The sequence below is a fragment of the Molothrus ater genome, chromosome 6 (assembly GCF_012460135.2).
Source record: "Molothrus ater isolate BHLD 08-10-18 breed brown headed cowbird chromosome 6, BPBGC_Mater_1.1, whole genome shotgun sequence".
Taxonomy (NCBI): Eukaryota; Metazoa; Chordata; class Aves; order Passeriformes; family Icteridae; genus Molothrus; species Molothrus ater.
This window is the reverse complement of record NC_050483.2, coordinates 11,463,054-11,486,261: the sequence shown is the minus strand read 5'-3', so window position 1 is coordinate 11,486,261 and position 23,208 is coordinate 11,463,054. Positions and strand designations below refer to the sequence as shown.

Genomic DNA, 23,208 nt, shown 5'->3' with positions numbered 1-23,208 from the left:
TGATTGGTAATGCTGCACACCACTGCTGCCAGCAGAGCCTACATGCACAGGTCATGCCTTATAAAATGGTTGTCAGCTGCTTTTGATTGACTGTCCTCAAATGTTGCCTTTTCTACTTTCAATGCCAAAAAACACAACAGAATTTCAATCTTGCATAGAAATACTTCATTCATTAAGCAACACCCTGTCCTTAAGAAGTCTTTTTCCTCGTCCTCAAAAAAGAGATTTGAATTTGTTTAAAATATAAAACAAAGGTGTTCCCTCACCAAATACCCAGCTGTGCTGAGGTGCATAGCATCCTTTGAGAACAAACCCATTTGCATCCCTGGTGTTTCATCTTCCTACTGACTGTGCTTGGTGTGTCAAAAAGTTTATGGAATTATCAAATTGTATGGATTAGAAGGGATCTTTAAAGATCATTTAGTTCCTACTCCCTTGCCATGGATAGGGATTGCTTCCACTATCCCAGGTTCCTCAAAGTCCCATCCAACCTGGCCTGCAACACTTCCAGGGATGGGGCACCCACATCTTCACTGGGCAACCTGCTCCAGTGTCTCACCACTCTCTCAGAAACTAGAATTTGCTATTTGTACATGACAAAATTTTGTCTGAGAGACATCCTGCTTCCTTTTTCTTTGGCATCCTGAGTGTAGCACCAGGATTCAACTCATGATCTGATAGAGAGACGTAGGTTCTACCACTTCAGTTAAAAAAAGCTCCAATACCTGCCAATATTAGCAAAGCTGCATCCTGTCTGCAATTCCCCTCAGAGATGAACTGAATGCTACTAAGCAGATCTGATTCTATTCAGGAAAGGGCAATTATGTGTCACAGCACAGGCTGCAGTTGAGAGGGCCACCATACACAGAGTGTAATTATACAATACCAGAAAGCTTCAACTCACACAGAGTAACACCTGACCGTACCAGAAGGCTTCAGGTGTCTGCCCACACAGAGTAACATCATCTCACCTCAGAAAGCTGCAAGCCTCTGCCCTTCTTGTTCTTTAGCCCAACCTTTCATACCCCTCATGTTGATGCACTGCACCTGTGTGCCCTCTGTTCCCTTTGGGGATTGGTCAGTAACACCTCAGCACTCCATGGCTCATCACCTCCAACACTGCTCACCTGCTTCTCACAGCTGCAGCCCATTGGGGATGGGGCTCGGCCACAGCCCCACTCAAATTCCCACAAACTGTGTGCCTACAATTATGTTCTACTTCAAAAAGCCCTCCTCCTTTTTATAAGTTATGTCATATTATCTTATTTATACAACTATTATTTCCCTTCTTTTGTCTTCCCTGCATAGAGAGGGATAAATACTGGTATTACAGATACTTCTAGGAATCAAGATTGATAGGTACATGACAGAAAGAGAGCTCTCCATGTCTATAATTTTATCTTTTTGTTTTCTCCATGTTTTTTATGTATGAGTGTAATTTGTCATACAACATATTAATAGTTAACCTACAGATAACAAGTGGTTGCAGACTGCTGCATCTTGTAGTGTTCACTGAGTAATTTCAAAGGGAGATATTAGCTGAATATAAATGACATGGTCTTGCTATTTTTTTAAAGTAACTGCAAGAGAACAAGTCTAACTGCTCACCCTCCCAGGTTCAACCCTGCCAACATAGCTATCTGAATTTCTGTAACTGTTCTGCAAAGGAGTCAGTTTGATTCAATGGTGCCCAAGACTCCCTGTAGCACCTCCACTGGTGCTTTGATCTCCAGAACTTTAATCTGACCTTTAGAGCTTACTTGGTCCCCAAAACAACAAATAAAACTTCTTAACAAATGGAAAATGTATTGAGCCAGCACTGGTTCAGCCCCACACAGGAGGTACTGCAAATTACAGAGAAATGTAGCCAGTCATGGCTGGCTGCTTCACACACAAAGAGCAGTCAGTCAGTAACAAAGAGCAGGAAGAATAACTTTCTCTCCTTATCCATATGCTTTCCTGACTAGGGCCCACAGGGGATTTGCTGATAAAGCACAACTTTGTCACATTTGTCAGACCTGAGGCTGTCATGGAAACATAACTGATGGGACAATCTTTAATGAGCCACTGTCACAAGGGCAATCTGTCCAAGGCAAGAGCTGCTGCTCCAGTTCAGCAGTGAAATAGCCCAGCAGGTCCCAGTATCACCCCACTGCCACAAGTGTCCTGGACTGTTTTGTTTTGGGGACACCAAAATGTCCATGATAGTGAAAAAATCTTTTACAGGATTCCCTGTCTACAAAGTTTGCTATTAAATCAGATTATAAGCAAATATTGCAATGATAAGTGTTGAAATGATAAGCTGAGCCAGAAGCCTGGGTTTTGACTTTGCCCACCTCACAGAAAAGCCAGAAGAATAATTATATTTTAACAATGTTCTCTCAACTCCTTCACAATATCAGCTGGCTTTTTCCTGCCCTGTTCCTCCAGCTATTTCCTAGCATTTCCCTTTTCCACTCAGACTCAGGAGAAGTTGACTGTTCCCTCACTGCAAGCAACAGGTTTCTCCTTTTCTCATGACAAATCATTTTTTAATAGTAAACACTTTGGTGCTTCCAGAGGCCAGCACATCATTTGGCACCAATACAGGTGGTAAAATCTCACCCTTCTCAGGAACCAGTGGCAGTTCACTTTGGAGTCTGTCCTGTCACTGTGACCTTGAGGGACTCTCGATCCCAGATGTTGGAAGACAAGTTAGCCCAGGGGCACTGCTGCTGTAGCCAAGATCTCACCAGAAATGCAGCTGCCAAAATGACATTACACACCTGATAGAGCTCAGCAAGAGGCTGAGAGAATTCACCTAATGCAGCCTGGTTTTGCACATGGAAATACTGAGGTGGAGAAAGAGGAATTTTTTCAGGATTTCAGGACATCTCGCAGCCTAACTGGAGCAGCCATTCCCTAATTCCTGAAATCTCTGGGTAGATGGCCACTTTTCAATCAGGCTGCCCTACCTAGAACAAGAGCAACACAGATTTTCCAGAAAAATCATGAACACCTTTAGCATAACTCCACTGCCTTCCTCTACCTGAGGATCTCACCACACATTTAGAACAGGTAGCACACCCGTTATCAGAGTCACAAGCACTGGGAACTGCTGATAAGGTGCTGCAGGCTGATGACCTTGGGCTGCTTTTTGAATGCCCAGCTCTTGCAGATGGTTATTGACCCCAGGAGGCATCCTGTGCTACTGCAGTACACAGCACCAAGTCAGGCTGACAGTTGTGTACTGAGTCATGCCTGCATTTGTTTTCTGCTGTCATACACATCAGCCAATAGTAAATAAATCACAGCAGGGACCTCAGCTCATGATGTGTTTCAGCAGAAACCTGGATAATGTGTTCATAGGAGAGGAGAACATGTAAAATCTGACAGCACATTCTGCTGTGCACTGAGATTGGAGCAGAAAAGGGTACAACTGGCTGATGGGTTCTCTGCTCAACCAGCTTGGATAGGCAGCCCCCTCACCATGAAAAGAGCTCCAAAAGTGTGGGCACAAAATCAATGTTTCTAAATGCAGTTAGTTCAATCTCTGCCTTCATCCAGCCTTTACATGAAACAAATCTTATTACTAGGGCACGATTTTGCCTTTTTGTGCAGTGCCTCTCTTCACTCTGACCTTTTGTGACTCCTGCCCTACTGGAGTCTCCCACAGGAAGGTCAGGGGGAACAGGCCCATGAAAGGAAGTGACATTTCAACATTATAGCAGAGGCTTGATGCTGAAGGAGGCAGAAGGCCTAAATGGATCATTTCCAGGGACAGGACTGGCTCTCCTTCTCCACTGAAGCCTAAGTTCAGGGCAAGAGTATTGTAACTGTGCCTCAGCTGTCCAGCCTGTGAGCAGTGTCTTGCTTACAAGTGGCACACAAGGGCAGTGCTTTCCACAGGAAATGAAAGGGGTGACCAGACACCACTGAAAAACCAATGTCTGCTCTTAGATCGTCATTCCCTTCCAAAAGCCCATCTGCTGCCCTGAGCCTGAGTGCAGCAGGGTCAGTACAACAGTGAAACCCAGTCTGATGCACAGGAGAGCAGCTCTAATCCAGAGCATCAGCTGATTACACAGAGCATAGCCATTGTCCAAAGTAGTTTTATTTTCACTCTTCCCCTCTGAAACCAACTTGACTCTTCTCCAAAACCCAACACCAGAATGAGTCACTTGAAATTATTTTTTAGGTGGGTTTTTAAAGGCTGAGTTGCAATACAGCCCCTGCCCTGGGACAGCATGCCAGGAAACCCCTGGGAACTCTCCCAGGAAACTGTGAGGGAATGAATGCAAAACAGGCTGAGCTGTTCAGCTTCTCACCTCCCCCAGTATGGTCTTGAACATGTTGACAGCAGGGTGCTATGAAGATGGTTTTGTCCCCTACAAATCTTTTGGATAAACAAGATTGTGCTCTACATCAGAAATCTCTTTTTAACTTCAGTCAATATTTTCTTGGCTTGCTACTCTTGACAGTCATAAAACAGCTCTCTCTGGAATACGCCATTCAAATTAATCAGCTGTCAGCTATTCTTTTAAAACTAATAATAGAAGGTCTACATGAGCCTGTGAGAGACTGAAACACAGGAATGTGAGCTGTGCAGCTGCAAATGTTCCTATACTGCTGCAGCTCAAATTGCTTTTTGCTCTCTACCCAGAAGTCATGAAACAGCATTGTAGGGAACAGGTTCTGGACTGTCAAAATTGCCCAGCTGTCCTCAGCATGTCCCATAAATGTGGTAAATGTTTAGTGACACCTTTTAAGCTTTCAAGGAAGCTTTAAAGACAGGAGAGATGGTCATAAACCAACAGGCTCAGCTGGCCCAGGAGCACAGATAATTTGATGGCTTGTATCCTTTGGATGCCAGCTGCACAGGGGATGCCAGACTATGCTCTTGCCATTGGCAGAAGTTTTAGCCTCCAATTCATCTTCTTGTCATCAAACTGCAACAGGATGAACAAAAAGGGTTCCAGGAGGAACCACTGCCTCTGAGAGGGTCGGGAAACAGGACTCCTTTGAACAGCCCCTTGACTACAGCAGTTTGGCTCCAAGTGGGCAGAGAAGATTAATGTTACATGAGGCTTGAACTCAGAATAAGAGCTGGCACTGGAGGAAAGCCAACTGTGCAAAACTCCTGTAACTGCTTAGGGGACTCTGTTGTCACAAGAAACTGAGGAACAACTGGGATGCTCTGTTGAAAAAGCACTCAGGTTTGCAAAGCCTGATGAAGGAACAAGAGCAGCACCTGCTTCTTCCAGGTCTGCCTAAAGCTAGTACCACCTGGGGACTTGCTTCTACCAGCAGTGAGTCAGCCTGAAAAAATACTTTTAAAAGCCTCTCAGGCTTTTAAGAGAAAGAAACAGTTTAAATCCCAGACCGGAAGCCTTAATTATAATGGATTTGTGTGAAAGTTGCCAGATCTTGCCCTGCTCTGTGATCAGGGCTGTGCCAAGAGTCTGCTTTGTGTCACACTAGCAACTGTGCTAAGTTCAGCAAAGTAACTGGGTCAAAGATGCACAGCCAGAAGAGAGATCACTGATTAGCACTAATGAGAGCCTGCACTGCAGAGCAGAATGACAGTGCCATCCTGTCGAGGCTCTTGCTGTAATTAAAGGCAGCCATACCCATCTCCAGTGTGAGCTGCACAGAACAGATCTTTTTGTGTGTCACCTTGGGAAGTCACTCATGACCAGAAACACTCATGACCAGAAACCAGAATGTGAGAGGAAACAACTGAGAACTCATTGTTCATACTACTGGAATTGAAATTAGCTTATAGAAAAATCAGGAAAGATTTGAGCATCAGCATGAGCAACTCTACCAAATATGCAGCATCATTGTTTTCAATCAATTAATTCTACCTATAATGGGCAAAAGGTTACAGATGAAGAATACTGATCTCGTGTTCAAGAATTTAATGGTACATCTGTCCACAACCAGCTGCTCTGAAGATCAACCTTCAACAGAAACAGCAGAAACTAAGAAAACTACAGAGTTTTTCCAATGTCTCACAGACTTTCCCTAAGAAGAAAAATAGAAAGGACTAAGAGCAGAAACTGATACTGAATTGTACAAAGTCAGTCCTAGGCTTCTAGCTATCCTCAGCTGATTTGCAAAGCAGTGTACTTCTAAGTAATAAAGACAAATGCATCAGGGTAGCAGTTAATTTGGGATTGACCTCAATAGACAACACAAACATCTGCTGTCAGCCTATGGATAGAGGGTGTACAAGGAGTTAGAGGACAGGATCTATGCAAGATGAAACAAGCAATTAAAACACTTCCCTCAGAATATAAAAATTACTCTGTAGACAGTCAAGAACAGAGAACAAAAAAAAAAATCTACTGTATCCCTTCACTTTCTTTCTAAGTACAGTGAGACAGAAAGCAATTAATCCCACCAAAGAACCTCACCAATGTCTCTGGAAAACTCAGAGCCACTGACTATCCAGACAGAATATGGACATTCAGTCACTGGCAGAAAAATGGTGGACACCTGGGACCAGTGAGGAGATTTATGTCAGGACAACACAAAGCAACTGTCTTTGAAATACAGACATGAATGCACTTATAAAGTGACAACTACAGAAAGCTGTAAATGCTGAGCTAAGGACCACAGCACAGTCCAGAGGTGCTGTGTTGAACACAGAGCTGTTACACCTGCACAGACTCCTGCAAGGACTCCACCTGCCTTACCAGCTATAGCAGCAGCATTCCTGAATTGCTCACTCCCTCAATAGATGAAAAAACAATGGGTCAATCTTGTTGCAATTGTAGTTACAAATATATTATAATTTTTATTATCTCCTACTTGTAAGGTATACAAGGCATAACATATGAAAACTTCATTTGAAACTATTCAGAATGCTAGAACATATGGAAATTATCTTAAAGGACCAAGAGAATGATGCCTTGTATCACTTTACAAAGTAACTTGCAAATGCTACAGCACAGACCATTAAGGGAAATGCCACTCAGCCAGAAGCTCTAGGAGAGAATTCACCAGGCTTCCTGCTGCATCACAGCAAACAGATACACACCAAAAACCCACTGCTGCCTTTGGAATACCCAGCTTGGAACACCTGGCAGAGATCTCTCAGGATTCCCAGCATGATCATCTGTAAAATGTAAGCACTTAAAAGCACCAGTTCCAACACTGAAAATCATTAGATTTGCCTGTCTTAGAAATTTCAGGGACTAATAGCATTTTTCCCTCAAATTAACCTTAAAACTGGGAAATAATCACAAGTGTTCCTTCTTAAGGAGGGAGATAGTTCAAATCAGCACACCAGCTCCACAGATATTTAATTTCTATTCAAAAATAGCACAAGGATTTCTCATTAAACTGGTCCCAACCATCAAAGAGATTTTTTTTTTTTTCCCAAACCAGGCTATTGAAATTTGCTAACAGCAGTATTTATTTATGGAATCAAGCTGGTAGGCAAGAGATGGACACAAAGTGTTAGGCAGTGCTGATAAGCCCTCAGTTTGCAGATGACAGCTGTCAGTTCTGCTCCAACACAGCCTGCTCCTCCTGAATGAGCGCTCTGGGGTAGGTCACAACAATGACAGCATTTTTTCCCTAAAGTCTTCCTGGCACTCCTCTCTGAAGCACAGCCCTATCATCGAGGAACTATTTGCACACACACACACACACACACACACATACTTGTAAACAATAGCCATTTGTGGGGAGGGAGGTGGGATAGAAGGATCCAATTTCCATTCTTTCCCCTCTAGGAAGGTTTGAGGAGAAAGTGGAGATCAGCATCACCATCATCTCCAGCATGTGTTATTAGCAGCCACGCTGAAGCCAGTCAGCAGCGTCTGGCATTGTTTGGAGAAACACAAAAGACCTTCTGTTTGGAAAGTTCAAGAAAGAAAAGGCAGAGCCTGTGGCCTGGTCCTGCAGTCAAAAGACTGACACAGAGGCTGGGAAGTTCTCAGGCAGAGGCTGATCCCAAGCCCTTTGAAGTTGACGGGAAAACTCCCATGGACTCCTTCAAGCATTGGATCATGCCTGAAATGCACTGAAGGGAACAAAGCAGCATAAAAGTAGAAATGAGCATCTCCAAAGGGGAATTTAAACAGCACAATGGTGACCTAATATATTCATCATGGCTGCTGATACAATGTGGTTTTGTGATGTTTGGCAAAGTAGGATTATATTAAGATTTTAAGTCTTTTCATTAGGATACAACAGTTGTACACCCATTAGGTATTTTTCTGCTTAAAATTTAAAATTTTCATTTAAAATGCTTAAAATTATGTCCTAGCACTGAGTATTTAATACAGCATTTAATAGCAAAAGGAAAGCTGGGAAGGAAAGTCCCTCTCAAATTGCTGAAATTATGAGTTTTCTGCTCTCTTTCCTCACTATCTTCTCCCTAAAAGGCTGATCTAAAGCTATGAAATACACAGTCTAGGACTGAAAACCTTATTAAGAACAATGCTGCCAGCATCATCTATTCATGAGCAGCCGCTTGAGAGAGGGCCCAACCCAGAAGAAACTCTATAGCAGCACATTCTCCAAACAATTACTAAAGGATCCCAAGTGCAGGGAGGCTCCAAATCCTCTGCTTAATTATGGTTTAATTAATTTTCTCATTAAAGATTAACATAGGAGCATTCAAGATGAAATAAAAGTCCTCTGATTTCTGTAACATTTCCATAATAATTTTCTTGCATATAGGAGTAATCATTGCAGTGAGTTTAAGCTTTGGTGCTGTCTGAGTCCTAAATGGTATTTTCTGGGAATTAATTTGTTACAAACTTTTTAAAACACTTCTTGTAGCCTTTGCACAAGATTCAACAAAGAGCCAAAGTAACTCCCTTCCCCCCCTCCCACCCCAAAAACAAAAAATGCAGGATGTTTCCTCTTTCCCTGGCTAATAGAATCCAACTGTTGCTGCATGACATCATTCCCCAGAGTTCGGGAATCCAAGCTCACTCCAGCACTCTCGGCTGGGAGTAAACACCACCACCAATTTAAAAAAAAAATTAAAAATCATCAAACTTTACAATGGGAGGACATAACATTAAAAAGGCAATTTTTGTTACCTGAAATTTGGAGCATTTCCCTTTCCACTCCATTCTCAGATTTGTATTTCCCAGACAAAACTCTGTGTTATTATCTGAGGCAATCAGAAAACCAGTCGTTTAGTGTCTAATACCTGCTGTGCTTCCCATAACTCCTTCATATGACCTCTCTCAGCACTGATTCCAGCTACAATGATTGCAGAGAACACAGACTGGCCAGGCCAGTTGTCATGGAGATCTCTCTCCCCCCCCCCTTTCATAAGCGCGCGCACACACACACACAGATTTAAACAATTCTGGGACGCATCCACAAAACAGCATGCCTTTTCATCAGCTAAGTTTTGAAACATTCCACCCCTCCTCCAGCCCCTCCCCAGAGTCAGCCCAGGAAGCTGAGATTTGGGCAGGAATTGATTGTGGAAATTAGAGATATTGCCTTCTAAAAAAGAGAAAACGACCACAAAACTTGTACTTTTTTTCCCAGAAGGAAAAAAAGAGATGTTTACTCACCAAAGCTTTGAACTAAAAGTGAATCTATCACATTCAGATCTGCAGGCTATTTGTCTTTGCCTGACTACTTATGAATTTGATATGTGAAAGCACTGAAACTTTGTTGAAATACAATCATGCAGATTACAAGAAATTCTGCTGGCATGGCCTGACTGCTTACCTTGCTGTTCTCCCAGTACCAAGATAGTGACTTAATTAGCACAGGTATTCATAAGGTCATGCAGGACTTCCTGTATTCTTTCATGTTTCTGTAATTAAGAAGAAAATTGGGGAGGTCAGAAGCATGCAGCTCAAACAAACAAACCAACAGAAAAAAATCCCCCAGCTAAACAAGAACACAGAGATACATCTGGAAGTTTTCTCATACTGACTATAAGTTTAATTGCTGCTTACCCAAAGCTTGCTATCTCCCAGTTAAAGGAGAAACCCATTTCACTGACATTTGAGAATACAAGAACTGATTAGTTTACCATATTCACTGGCACCATGGTTGCAAAACAAAACTTACACCAAACATAAATAAAGACATACAACATTTTTTCCTTGACAAAAAGAATCCAAATTAATCCCCACCAACGTCATATAGGAAAGTCTGGACTGATAAATCAAGAGAACAGAAAATACTTTATAAAAAAGAAAAAACATTTATTAAGAAAATTCAGTTTAAAAATATTTGGACTCCGAATAAGAGTACTGTGCCCAAAGTTTTTACACTTTGAGAGGTACCTTGGAGACTTACTCTTGAGAGGGTTTAATCGGAGTCAGTCATTCAAAGTTTTAAAACTTTGTAAAAGATACTGAAGGGACTTCATGAGTGTGTGTTCTGCAATGAGCAGTATAAGCAGCAGTCCCTCTAGTGGACAGAAGATTGCAAAGCTGCCTATGCCAAGCTAAATAGGAAATCAATTTCTTCTGTATCTATTAACCACTTCATTGTGCTGTTATGATGCTTCACCCCTGCATTTAAAACTCAACACTAGCATATGAAATCCTTTATATGTTATTTTGGGTGTTGAACACAAGAAAATGTACATATGATCAGCATAACTATGTTTCTATATGAGGAGATTAAAGAGTTCCAATATATTGCTCTTCTGGTTGTGTGAGATAGCCAAGATGTTTCAGGGAAACGCCCGTCTCCATATAGCCATTCTTACATATAGACTACACCAGAGCATAATATTGCCTGTACTTTGGAAAACTCTGAATTTTGTGAGTGACAGGGAATCCCAGCAGAATGCACACTGAAACCTCCACTCTCTCTCTAACAAGAACATCACACAAAAGCATATGCATGAGGCATATTTTACACTGCTACAAAAACTGCATGCAGACTACTCACAGGTAGATGTACATAACAAAACAGCTACTTAAGCTGTCAGGGGTCCAGAAGATGCTGAAATGACATCACAACAAATAGTTCTGAGATATGAAAGCACCATATGCTGAGTTTGCAATTTCACACTAAGCTCCTCTAAGAATGCACCAGTGATGCCCAGCCAGAGCCATGAGAGCCAAATATAAAGGAATTATTACTTGGTTTTGTCCTGAAAAGTTCCTTTGGTGTGCAACTAAGGTAAATTCATCACATGCTGCCAGTGGGCACAATTTCAGCAGTGTGACTGGGAAAAGAGGGAAACTGCTAACTCCTCACAGGAAAGTAATGTTTTACACTGCATCATTGCAGGGGGAGTGTTCAAAGACACAAAAATAATAAAAAAACACCCTAGGAATGGGAGTGACAAAACACAAGTGAAATGGCTGATCATGCTCAGCTCTTCTGTAGAGCCCATTACTGGTAGCATGGGAGTATGTACCAACCATCTGCATCACATCCCACTCCAGTGTTCATGGCAAGGCTCTGTGGCACTTCATTCTGTGACCACATCTGCATATATGGCAAGGATCTGGGGCAGCAGGCAAGCTGGCATTCATAAATCATGGAAAATGCTGTGTGCATTACATACACACTCTGTTACAGTTTAAAATTCCAGGCAAAGCAAGTAAAGTTGTTAAAATATATCATGCATACACAAATATGTAGGAACAAGGCACAGTAGTAAAACTATGACCCAAGCTTTAGCCTTGGGCAGGTGACTACCACAGAAGCCTTCAGACAAGCACATTTCTATTCTAAGCCCCATGAATACACCCCGATGAGTTCCTTGCCAAAAAGGGACATCTGTAGCTCAGATTGATCCCAGTGAAACAAGAGCCATTCCCACATCTTACTTTTTTCTCGCTGAGCTTTCATTTGAGCACATCAATACATCAGAACACAATTTAGGTTCTGAAATCATAAACAGAGGACATGGTGAACAGCTGGTTTTGCATTAATTACAACATCACAGCTACCCTGCCATCAAAAGGCATCAGAGTGTGTACCCTCAGCTCCCTGCAGGAGACAGACAGCCCATTACTCACAGGCAGCTGATGCTGAGTTCCTTATTTCAGATACATTTCCCCTTTCTGACTGGCTGAGCACACTCCTTCCTACACGCCTGGCCCCGGGATGGAGCAGCCACGTGAGGCACAGGAGCAGACATGCACTGAGCACGGTGAGTGCACAGCAGGAGCCCTCACCAGGCACACCTGGAGGCTCTGCCTGAAAGGGAAACATGAGATGCCCAGTCTGAGATCCTTTACTGAATGCTTTCCAAGCAGCCATCAGCAGCAACAGGAGAGGAAACAAAAATCAGACTTGCTCCTCATGAAATTTTATCACTTTCAGTAGGTGAAAACACAACATCAGAGGTGAGCTCCAGACTAAGCCAGCCACAACAGCAGCACAAATCTCTGGTAGACATAAATTCAAATTATTCATTGCTTCAACCTCAGTAACATTTTCCTTTGCATTTTTTTGATAAAAACACTCCTGCAAAGTTACTTAAGATTTTTCTCCTCCTCAAATAACTTTCTGCCCTTCACAAGGGCTTTTGCCCCTTTCCCATTGAAGACAGCCACCTTATTGCTCTTCCTTGTGTCATCCCCACACATTTACTGACCATCTTTCCAGTGACTTCAACAAACATGTATTTGTTTAAGACTCAACAGCAAAAGTGAAATTTAATTAGTCTGTTCCAGTATGGTTTTAACCCAATACTGCTTAAAGTGCCTGCAGCTCCTGCTGACCTCACCCTGGGAGAGGCAGGGAGCTCAGGAGCAGCACTTCCTCATCACCAGGCAGTGACTTGCAGAGGTATGGAAATAAGGGAAAAAGCCCGAGCCAGCTCTTAATGTAAAGCACACATGCACTACAAAAACTGTGTTCTTTGCTCTTTTTATAGAGAGCCAGCACTCAATACTTTTGCATAAGGAATTCTGTGGACTACCAGGTGGGGCAAAGTGATGACAGGCAGGGCAGCAGCCACCACACACTCTGAAGCAGTCCCATAGCACCACTGAGTTCTCTAAATTAACAGCGCACAGCACCGGCCCTTATTGGAAACACTCCAACATGATGGTGTAAGAACATGAAACAACAACAAAGCAAGTGGCACAAGATAACACCTCTGACCCCAAAGGTATCGTTCTACCAAAGTGATTAAACCTTCCACTGCTTTCAGTGAGTGGCATGTTAACTTCCATTTTGCCCCAGTACATGTTTTGGTAGGATTGTGGTATCCAAGTAGGCAGCACAAAAGTAGATTGTAGCCTTGCAAACAATAGCAAAGGAGCTGACTCAACATAGGAGCTCCCCAGCTGCAAGGGGGATGCAGAGGTGAAAAACTAAGATCATTTAGCTACAGACTTGTTTTCTTCCCCCATTTCATATCCATTACTTATATCAGATCCATTCCCTTCTAACAGGAGAATTCATTTTCCATGACCTCCTCAATGATCTAGCAAGGATCAGGTTTGCAGCACAGTACTGGTTTCACTAACCCAGAAAAGAAAAAAACATTGTGTATGTATATCCCCAGTATTTATATAGTATGTATATAGGAAATGACTAATGATAGCTGTGCTCTCTTTGAGATGCTGCCAATCCCTTTATGGCCCTATATCCCATTTCAGTTTGATCTCATTCTGCAAATGGGAGCCTGCCATACTTGGGTCTGACCCTAACACTGCAACTGTGTACAAGACAGCAATTTGAAAAAGTTTCTAATTCACTGAAACTAACGGGAGATCTGCACCTGGGGGTCATGACAAGAAGCTGACATGCGCTCAGTTGCTATGCAAACACTCATTCAAAAATAAAGTGGCTTAACTTCGTGACTATTATTATTTTAAGCCCTGATTCAGCAAAGCACTTAAACATTGACTTCAAAAGAACTTTAAAATACACTTAAATATACGTGCTACAATATTTTACCAAAGTGGAGGTTTAGTAATGTCATATATTTTAGAAAAGAGAGGTGGAAAGTGTTTTTATTTGGCAATTAAAGCTTTAAGACACTTTTTGGTCATACTGAGACACAACCCTCATTCTAAACCTACTAATGATGCTGAAAATTTGCTGAGCAATAAGCTGAATAATTCCTTAATAAAACAACTTTAAACGTGAACAGCATGGAATTAATTCATGTGAACGCCTGGTTTGAGAATTATCCATACCTATGCTCTGATTCATGACAGGAGACACATATTACAGCTCACCCTGCTAGAAAAGCAGTGCAAAGCCAAACAAGCCATACAAACTGGCTCTGGGCCCAGCCAGCCAATTCAGCCAGCCCTCAACATCCCAGCGCTGCAAACTGTGTCAGATGGCACCAGGCCAAGGCACAAGCCAAGCCAGAGGGATAACCAAAAGGTGGGAATCTCATGTAAATAAGTCCTTCTGCTCCTTAACTCTCCAGAGCCAGCCCTGTCTGCAACCCATCTTCCTTCCAGTCAACACCTTCCTTGCATGGCTCTGCTGCATCCCAGGCATGCCCAAAAGGGAGAGAGAGAGAGGAAGCTGTAGGTTCAAAACAGATGGAGGGGGTGAAGCCCCCCAGGAGAGGTTATTTGTCCTGTCTGTATATCCCCATCAAGAGTGGATTTATGCCCCAAGCAGAAGGGCAAATGAGACAAGCAGGCCTCCTCTGGGAGCCAGCCATATCAGGAGAGATGTCAATGAGTCGCTTGAAAGTCCACAGGATTTCTGATTTGACCCCACATGAATGCAAGGTCTCCGTTTGTCTCATTTCACCACTGTTTCTTTCAAGTAGAAGTGAAAGGACAAGTTTCTGTTGCCCCTGTTCACAGAACACATCCTGTGACACAAGATGCTCCATATGGGACAAGAAGACAATTCAAAAAACAGATCCCCTCACACCTGGAATTGTACTGAAGCAGAACACACAAGAATATCACTTTGGGAGGACTAAATCTTGTGTGAATCTGAGCAAGTACTGCAAAGCTTTGACTTAATGGGAACAGAGGGGCAGAATCCTTCTTAGAGCACGTGAATCACAGTTTTTCAGGTCATATAAGCCAAATCTCTGGCTGGAGGGGAACTCTTCAAATTCTTGTCAAGGTATCCCACTACCTGTACTTTGTCCCAGGTAGTGGGACAAAGAAAAAGATGCTGTTGGCAGCCATCTCTATTGTTATACTGGCTATATGAAGCTAACAAAGGGAAGAGAATCTATTAGCAAAGCAAGGGACCCAAGGACAGAAAACATTGCAGGGATGACTTCTGAAGCAGAATATGGGTGGTGGTTGCATTTTTCACATTTTCCCCCTGCAAAGATGCTTTCCAGAGCAAAACAGCTCTTAAGTTAAACTCAAAATGGAAAATGTGGGCCTAAGGATGTGCAGCCAGTATGATATCACCTTGTTTACATGAGGGGAAAAAAAAAATCACAACCAATAGCACTGTACAGTCTTTGAACTTCTAAATAGATAAATAAATAGATAAATAATGACAACATGTTTTGTGATTCCTTTTGATCATCAACTATGAAAGTTCACAGGAAGTTTATACAGCCCCCTCTGACTGGACAGATCTTATCTTCCAAATGCTAGGAGCCAAGAGACTCCAAGAAGAAAGTGTCAGCCTGATGTTCCTTTGGACAAAAGGCAATGACTTCTCTGGGTGCTATCACAGTTAGTTTCCTTTATTTTAGTCATGACTTGAACTTCCAAGCTGGCCTGGAGACCCTGTGAACTGCTGCTAACGTGATAGGGGGATGCCTGTGAGCCCCACTTCTCATCTCTGGGGAGGATGGAGAGCACAAGCACTGGCCCAGCACTACTCCCCACCACCTTCACCCCATGGAAATCAAAGCCACTGGCAGTGCATGTTTTCTCAGGGAGACAAAGAGTTTCTCTTTTGTACTGTCATAAACATCATAGCAGGCAGATCTCAAGCCACAGACAATAAAGCATTTTCTTCTCTACTTTGGATAGAGCAGATAAACATAATATTGCTTTGAATATGCAGAGATCCTTTCATTCAAGGCCCTCAGGGTGCTTTGCAAAGCCACATAAATGTTGCTCCAGTGTGGCTGCTCGGAAAAGCGAGCTCAATGGCTTTGTGTGCAAGTCTGCACACTGGCCCTCTGGAAACTCTGAGTGACCAACAGTGTTTAAACACCAGGCTCTGCTGCTTGCCCCGAGGCCAGAGCTAGAACCTGGAAGGCAGCTGGGGTCAGTCAAAATTGGAGTTTTCTGGAAAACAGTTTGGGCATGGGAAAGAGCCAAAATGAGGCTTTTTTCCTAGCTGGTTTCCAGTGCCACAGAGGGAATGAAAGTCAGTGACATTGGATGGACTAGGATGAGCTTGTGCAAAACAAAAGAAATCCAAAACCAGACCATGCAGACAGTTCAAAAACATTTTATGAACTCTGTGTTTGTTTCTCAGTACCTCAGTGCTTCCTGGGTTTACAATGGGAGTGTGGTACAGGGACATCCAAATGACCCACAACCACTTTAATGCCAGAACTGGAAGCAGCACAGCTCCAACAGCACGAAGCAGGGCTTGAACTGGTGCAGCTGCCTTTTCTGGGAAGGGGGCCCTGGCACCACACAGTGCCCCACTGCAGTGCAGGGCAGTGCAGACCTCCTGGAGTCAGCCCCAGGGCCCTTTGTGCTGACATCCATTGTGTGGCACACACATTCCCAGAGCAACACATTGCAGACCACAGAGGAAGCCAGTCCCAGTGCTGGAAATTCAGCTCCCAGCACCCAAGGTCCAGATGAATGCTTTAAAAGCAAGGTCATCCTTCCTCCTTCAATTCTGTGCATTCTTCCAAACAAAGCTAGGAGATATCTCTGAAAATAGTCCCATATCCAGGGGTGGACTATCCCAACATCTACATTTAGGCTGCTGGAGAATCACACGCCTATGTATCTTTTCTTCACCACTAAGAGTAGAGGTTATTACTTAAGGAAAAAAAAAAGTACATATTCTGCTTCATTCTCATCAAAACAGATGGTTCAGATATAAGATTTTGCCTCTTGACATGAAAAAGCATAATTTCTTATTTTCATTAAAGTACTTCCCATTTCAGATACAGAAGGAAAGCAAGAATCAACCCTTTTTTTTCACATCAAGCTGAAAAGGGCGGAACTTGGGAAAGTACCAGTGCTTTTCTTCCAAGTCTGGGAAAACTATACAGTTTACATAGGCCAGGACACTGTTAGAGATATTTTCCCTTTAAAACACTGGATAAGGTCCATGCAGTCACATGATGTTCCCCATTGCTATGCACATTGTTTTAAGGAAAGGGACAAAACTCCCTCCCTGGAACTGCGGCTGCTTGCTGTTCATACTATGGAAGTGGTGAAATCCCACAACACAGGCTCAGTGTCAGCCATTCAGTGTGCACAGACCACACACCAGAAAGTTTGCAAAAGATCTTGCTGCCAGTGAAGAAGGGCAAGCAAAACCTTTCTTAAAAGCCTCAGTTTCTAGCTAACCTCTAACCTGGGGTAACACTGAATGCTGCACTGACATCTCCACCTAAACCCCACAGCTGGGCCAGACTGCCAAAGGAACTGGACATCCCCAGTCAGAGTTATGCCAAGATCTAAACATGGGAGCTATGCCTGTTACCCTTGCAGCTGGGGGTGTGTGTGTGCACTCAAACACAAGTTAGTGCCTACAGTGCTGGAAGCAGCTCATGGAAAATCTGAACTGTAAGATGCAAATCATTAGGAGCACACATCACAACTCGCTCTGGGGAAAATTCCTCATTCAAGAACAGACACGCTGGTTACGTCTCCAGTTTTCTGATTTCCTGATGTGTGAAAGTCCCATCAGTAAACATGAGAGCTCTGTGCTTACTGAAAGCATAAAACAACACTCTCAGTTTGCCAGAAAGAGCTGAGAGGGCTGTTTTTGCCCATAAGCATGGTGCTGAAAACCTCTGTGCTTCCTCCTGCACTGTGTGGAGAAGCCTAACAAGGAGTCACAAGAGTCAAATGTTGTTCTTGCTTTTGACACCATGCAGGTATATGACCTTGGATTGCTTTCTTTGCCTAGTAACACGAGGCCTGTTTGGCTTTCTGAAGGTGTTGGAACAATGCAGTAAATTGTAATTCCACTATGAACTTCAAACATTATCTATTTTTGGTCACATTATGCAATTCTGTACATTAAACAGCCTCCAAGCTGTTTCCAATTTCTTAACCTGCTTCACATCTATGCATTTTTGATACTCACTCCAGCCTGAAAAAGGTCAAGCATGAACAGGGTTTCCTCATCATCCTTACCCCTGAAAAAAGAATTTTCCCTCACCATTTACATGGTCCCAGAGAGCAACTAATGCAAATGTTGTCCTGAGCCACTGAAAAATTAGAACCTGATTTTTACTGCCAACTGTTTATTCTGGCAAAGTGAGAATTTTGCACAATTTTTCTTAGATTTTTGTAGTTACATTGTGAGATTTAAAACAAACAAACAAAAAAAACCTATGCTGTGGGTCATTTTTAAAATCCCCTCCATCCAGCTGCATTTAAAACAAACTGCAATGCACCTGTCTTGTAAAAGCCTCTACAATGGTTAAATATTCCTCACAAAGTCTTGTCTTATCACTAGTTTTATCTCTAGTTTACCTGGGTGTGACCTGCAGCAAGTCTCAGTAGTTTTAATTCACAGAATCACAGAATCACAGAAATTCTAGGTTGGAAGAGACCTTTAAGATCATCGAGTCCAACCCATGTTCTAATACCTCAACTAGATCATGGCACCAAGTGCCACATCCAGTCTTTTTTTAAACTCTTCGAGGGATGGTGACTCCACGACCTCCCTGGGTAGATGATTCCAGTATTTGACTACTCTTTCTGTAAAATACTTCCTCCTTATTTCTAGCTTGCATCTCCCTTGGCGCAGCTTGAGACTGTGTCCTCTTGTTCTGTCTGTTGTTGCCCGGAGAAAGAGACCGACCCCCAGCTCACCACAGCTACCCTTCAGGAAGTTGAAGAGGGTGATAAGGTCACCCCTGAGTCTCCTTTTCTCCAGGCTGAACAACCCCAGTTCCCTCAGTCGCTCTTCATATGGCTTGTGTTCTAAGCCCCTCACCAGCCTCGTTGCTCTCCTTTGGACACGCTCAAGCATCTCAACGTCCCTCCTAAAGTGAGGGGCCCAGAATTGGACGCAATATTCAAGGTGTGGCCTCACCAGTGCTGAGTACAGGGGAAGAATGACCTCCCTGCTCCTGCTGGCCACACCGTTCATGATACTGGCCAGGATGCCATTGGCCTTCTTGGCCACCTGGGCACACTGCTGGCTCATGTTCAGCCGACTGTCAACCAGCACCCCCAGGTCCCTTTCCTCCTGAGCACTGTCCAGCCACACTGTCCCCAGCTTATATCGTTGCAGGGGGTTATTGTGGCCAAAGTGCAGGACTCGGCACTTGGACTTATTGAACTTCATCCCATTGGATTCTGCCCATCCCTCCAACCGTTCCAAGTCCCTCTGCAAAGCCCTACGTCCTTCTAACAGATCCACACACGCTCCCAGCTTAGTGTCATCTGCAAATTTGTTAATAAAGGACTCTAAACCCTCATCCATGTCATCAATAAAAACATTAAACAGAACTGGCCCCAGCACAGAACCCTGAGGAACACCACTGGTGACTGGCTGCCAGCTGGATGCAGCACCATTCACCAACACTCTCTGGGCCCGGCCATGCAGCCAGTTCCTGACCCAGCACAGAGCACTCCTGTCCAAGCCACGGGCTGCCAGCTTGTCTAGGAGTATGCTGTGGGAGACAGTGTCAAAGGCCTTGCTGAAATCCAAGTAAATAACATCTACAGCCTTACCTGCATCGACTAGGCGGGTTACCAGGTCATAAAAGGTGACCAGGTTGGTTAAACATGACCTACCCCTCCTAAACCCATGCTGGCTGGGTCTGATACCCTGGCCATCCTGTAAATTTTGCGTGATGGCACTTAATATAAACTGTTCCATTATTTTACCAGGTACTGAGGTCAGACTGACTGGTCTATAATTACCAGGATCTTCCTTTGCACCCTTTTTGTGAATGGGTATCACATTGGCCAGCTTCCAGTCATCCGGAACCTCGCCAGTGAGCCAGGACTGATGGTAAATGATGGAGAGTGGCTTTGCAAGCTCATTTGCCAGCTCTCTCATCACCCTGGGGTGGATTCCGTCTGGTCCCATAGATTTATGAGTATCCAAGCATTTCAATAGTTCTATGACTGCCCCCTCTTGGATAAAGGGGGGACCATTCTGCTTCCTGTCACCATCAACCAGCCCAGGTGGGCAGGTGTCTTGAGGGCAAGTCATCTTCCCACTAAAAACTGAGGCAAAATAGGCATTAAGCACTTCTGCCTTTTCCTCATCTTCAGATACTAAGTTCCCTCCTTTGTCCAATAAAGAACAAGGGCTGGTAATTCCTCACCTCCTCTAGAGTGGCTCCCAAGTATAATTCACAGGGCTGGTGAACCAGCTGTAAAATAAACCAAGAGCTTGCAGCCCCCCTTCCCAGATATCCCAGACACTCACAGAGAGCCAGCAGGCCAGCAAATGTAGATGTTTGTAAAACACTGTGTGTCATTTTACATCCTTTTGGAACAGCAGCTGAATACTTTAGAAAATACAACCATCCCCTGCAATTCAGCATGAGACACAGGCAACTGAAACAACTTTCTGCTTTCTGCCTGTTCCCTTATCACTAAAGAGCTGATAATAACTGAATCTATTGGAAATACTCTTACAATAGACTTATCAACCTCCCTAAGTTGGCCACAGACTGCTGGAAGAAAAGCATTACTATATTTAGAAGAAACTGGTTATATCTCTTTTAATTTAACTGGATTCCCACTGTTAAGCCCATTTAGGAGGCTGTATTAATACATTCCTCAGAAACATTTTCCTTATACAATTTTAAAGTCACACGGTGAGCTAGGGAATGGAAAAGAAACATCATGCACTGTCATGCAGAAACAGAGAATAAGAGTCAACTGCTTGGAGGCTGTCTCCTGGATGAAAGAGCAAGCCCATTAACAGGAGAAGGTGATAAAAAATCCATATGCAGCACAGAGCACCCCTAAAAGCCAAAACAACAACAGGCAATTGAGGTGGAGAGTGGAGCAGACTGCAATGACTCATAGGCTATAAGTCTAATCAGTGAAAAATCTGGCAGAAGTTTGCTGTTGGACTATGTCTGTACATTCCCAAGAGATTTATAGCTGCTTATTAAATCATCTGTTCCTCTTAAAACTAAAGAAACTGTATATGTTTCACTGGATTTTACATCTGCAAGAAAGACCCATTAACCATTAGTACAGAGTAGAGTTTTTTCCTATTGAGTGAGTCATTCAAAAGATTTTAAGACCTTTCTTGAGAGAGGAAGGGAAACCTACAAAAGTGACGGGCTCCAAAACGTGATCCAAAACCTGCTGCTTCAAAATGGGTCTCCCTCACTGGCATCTCTGGTGTGCCTGGCTAATCCTCAGAACCTTTTGAGTAACAAATATTTTCTGCAGAGGAAAGGAAAGGAAACAAGAACTTACTATAGAGGAAAGCTCTATTGAGGAAATAGTCATGCCTTCAAGAAAAAGAGCACTGTGGCTTGAGACAGGGTTTGTGGAGCAGGTTCATGGAGTGTGGTGACACACAGGCACACACTGGTGCCAGAGGACCTGTCCAAACACGAGGAGCTGGCAGTGTCATCAGCCTCCAGACAGAAGCTGCTACGCTCAGGAGGTGGAGGGAAAACCCCACTAGCTCTGCAGTGTCATCTCAAAACTCAAAGGAACAGAAAAGGAACTGTGCACAGTCCTGCCCCAAGCATGAAGAGTGCTGCTTGAGCACTAGTTAGTTCACAGGAGAGCAAGACAAAAGGATGGGTTGTCATTTCCATCCTGGTTAGCTAAACAAGCTGTTTTGTTATCTCAGAGTGCTCTTGGAGCATCTCTGCCCCTACTCATCCCACACATTATCCATTCAAAAAACCTGCACAAACAAAGAATGCTCCTTCTCCCATCTCCCCTCCTCTCAATCTTGCTTTTTTGCTCTTTTTTCACCCTTGGGCACATCCACAGATTAGGTCTCCAAGATAGCCATCTCCCAATCGTAATATACAAAGATGTTATTAAATTTGCTGAGGCATAGATGAAGCTGAACATCCCAAATTCCCAGAAGGTAGGAAAGTTTTACAGATTTTAAATTAACACCTTAAAAATAAACACAATCCATACACCTTTGCCAGTCATGTAAGAATGCAGAAATACTGTGTCTACAGCTACTTCGGTGTTAAGACTAGAATAGAGAGGTGCTTTAAAAACACCAAAAATATCCTTCAGGGTGAGACCAGCAATGCCTCTAGTTCAACACGATCTTCAGGGGCAGTGAAAGGCAGTGCTAGTCAGGACAAGCCCAGGAACCTTGCTGCTTTCTGCCCATTTCTCCCTGTCCATGGGAGACTGCAAGCTGTGGGTGAGCAGAGCTGAAAAGCAGTGAGATTTACAAAATGTTGCTAACGGTGCTTTTGTTACTCCTGCTGTACCACTAAAATCCTATTAAGTGTAAAGCGAAGCACAACATAGAGCCATGTGTGAACTGTTGCACTTAGCTGAAAAGTCAGCAACTTGGGAGCTTGAGAACACAATAATAAAATCAAGACCCACACCAGCTCACGTACATGGAACACCCAAAGCCTGCGAGCGAGTGAGGAGCCGAGCATCATCGTGCCCCTGGGCACAACTGTGGCAGATTTGCCAGCACACACTGGATGGGGGGACAAGAAAGGAAGGGTTGCTCAGCACATTTCTCTTTCATGTTTTTGAATTGCTGCCTTGTAAAAGTCAATTTGCTAAAAAACATGACAAGATAATGGTAGGTCCTGCTGAATCGGCACAGCTATGCTGCGCCAAACTGATTCCTGCAGTAAATCATGTGCACTCTCCAAACACAAAGGCAGGGCTGCACAGCTCTGCAAACTCGGTATTTACTTTTGCCAAAAATGACAAAATGTCTGTCAGACTTTTTTTCTCGTTATTACCTCTGCATTGAGCTATCTTCACTTTAGAAATCTGAATCAATACAGAAGGAATAAACGAATATGGTGAATTTGATCTTCCAGCAATCTGTACAAAAACTGAGCTAGGATATGCTCAAGAGTTTACAGCCCATCCCCTACCCTACAACTGCACTTGACCAGCTGCTTACCTGACACAGTAACTTTCTGATACATCAATTCATCATCAGTGTCCTGAGACTGAATTAGTGCTGTCTTTAAAAAAAAAAAAAGGAAACTATAAAAATTATTGTGAA

The 23,208-nt window shown here is 43.4% G+C and overlaps 1 protein-coding gene across 3 annotated transcripts in view; it reads right to left on the bottom strand.

The window, feature by feature from the left end:
* The window catches only part of DENND2B (DENN domain containing 2B), a 155,880-nt gene that overhangs the window by 108,003 nt on the left and 24,669 nt on the right, over positions 1 to 23,208 (bottom strand). For 2 of the 3 annotated variants that reach the window (XR_008508442.1, XM_036383853.2), the window contains exon 2: positions 9,694 to 9,781. The gene's annotated coding sequence lies outside the window, so the exon portion shown is untranslated. Of the gene's footprint in view, positions 1 to 9,044; positions 9,159 to 9,693; positions 9,782 to 23,208 lie in introns of those variants that run through there. The other variant, XM_054515142.1, reaches the window with a different exon arrangement.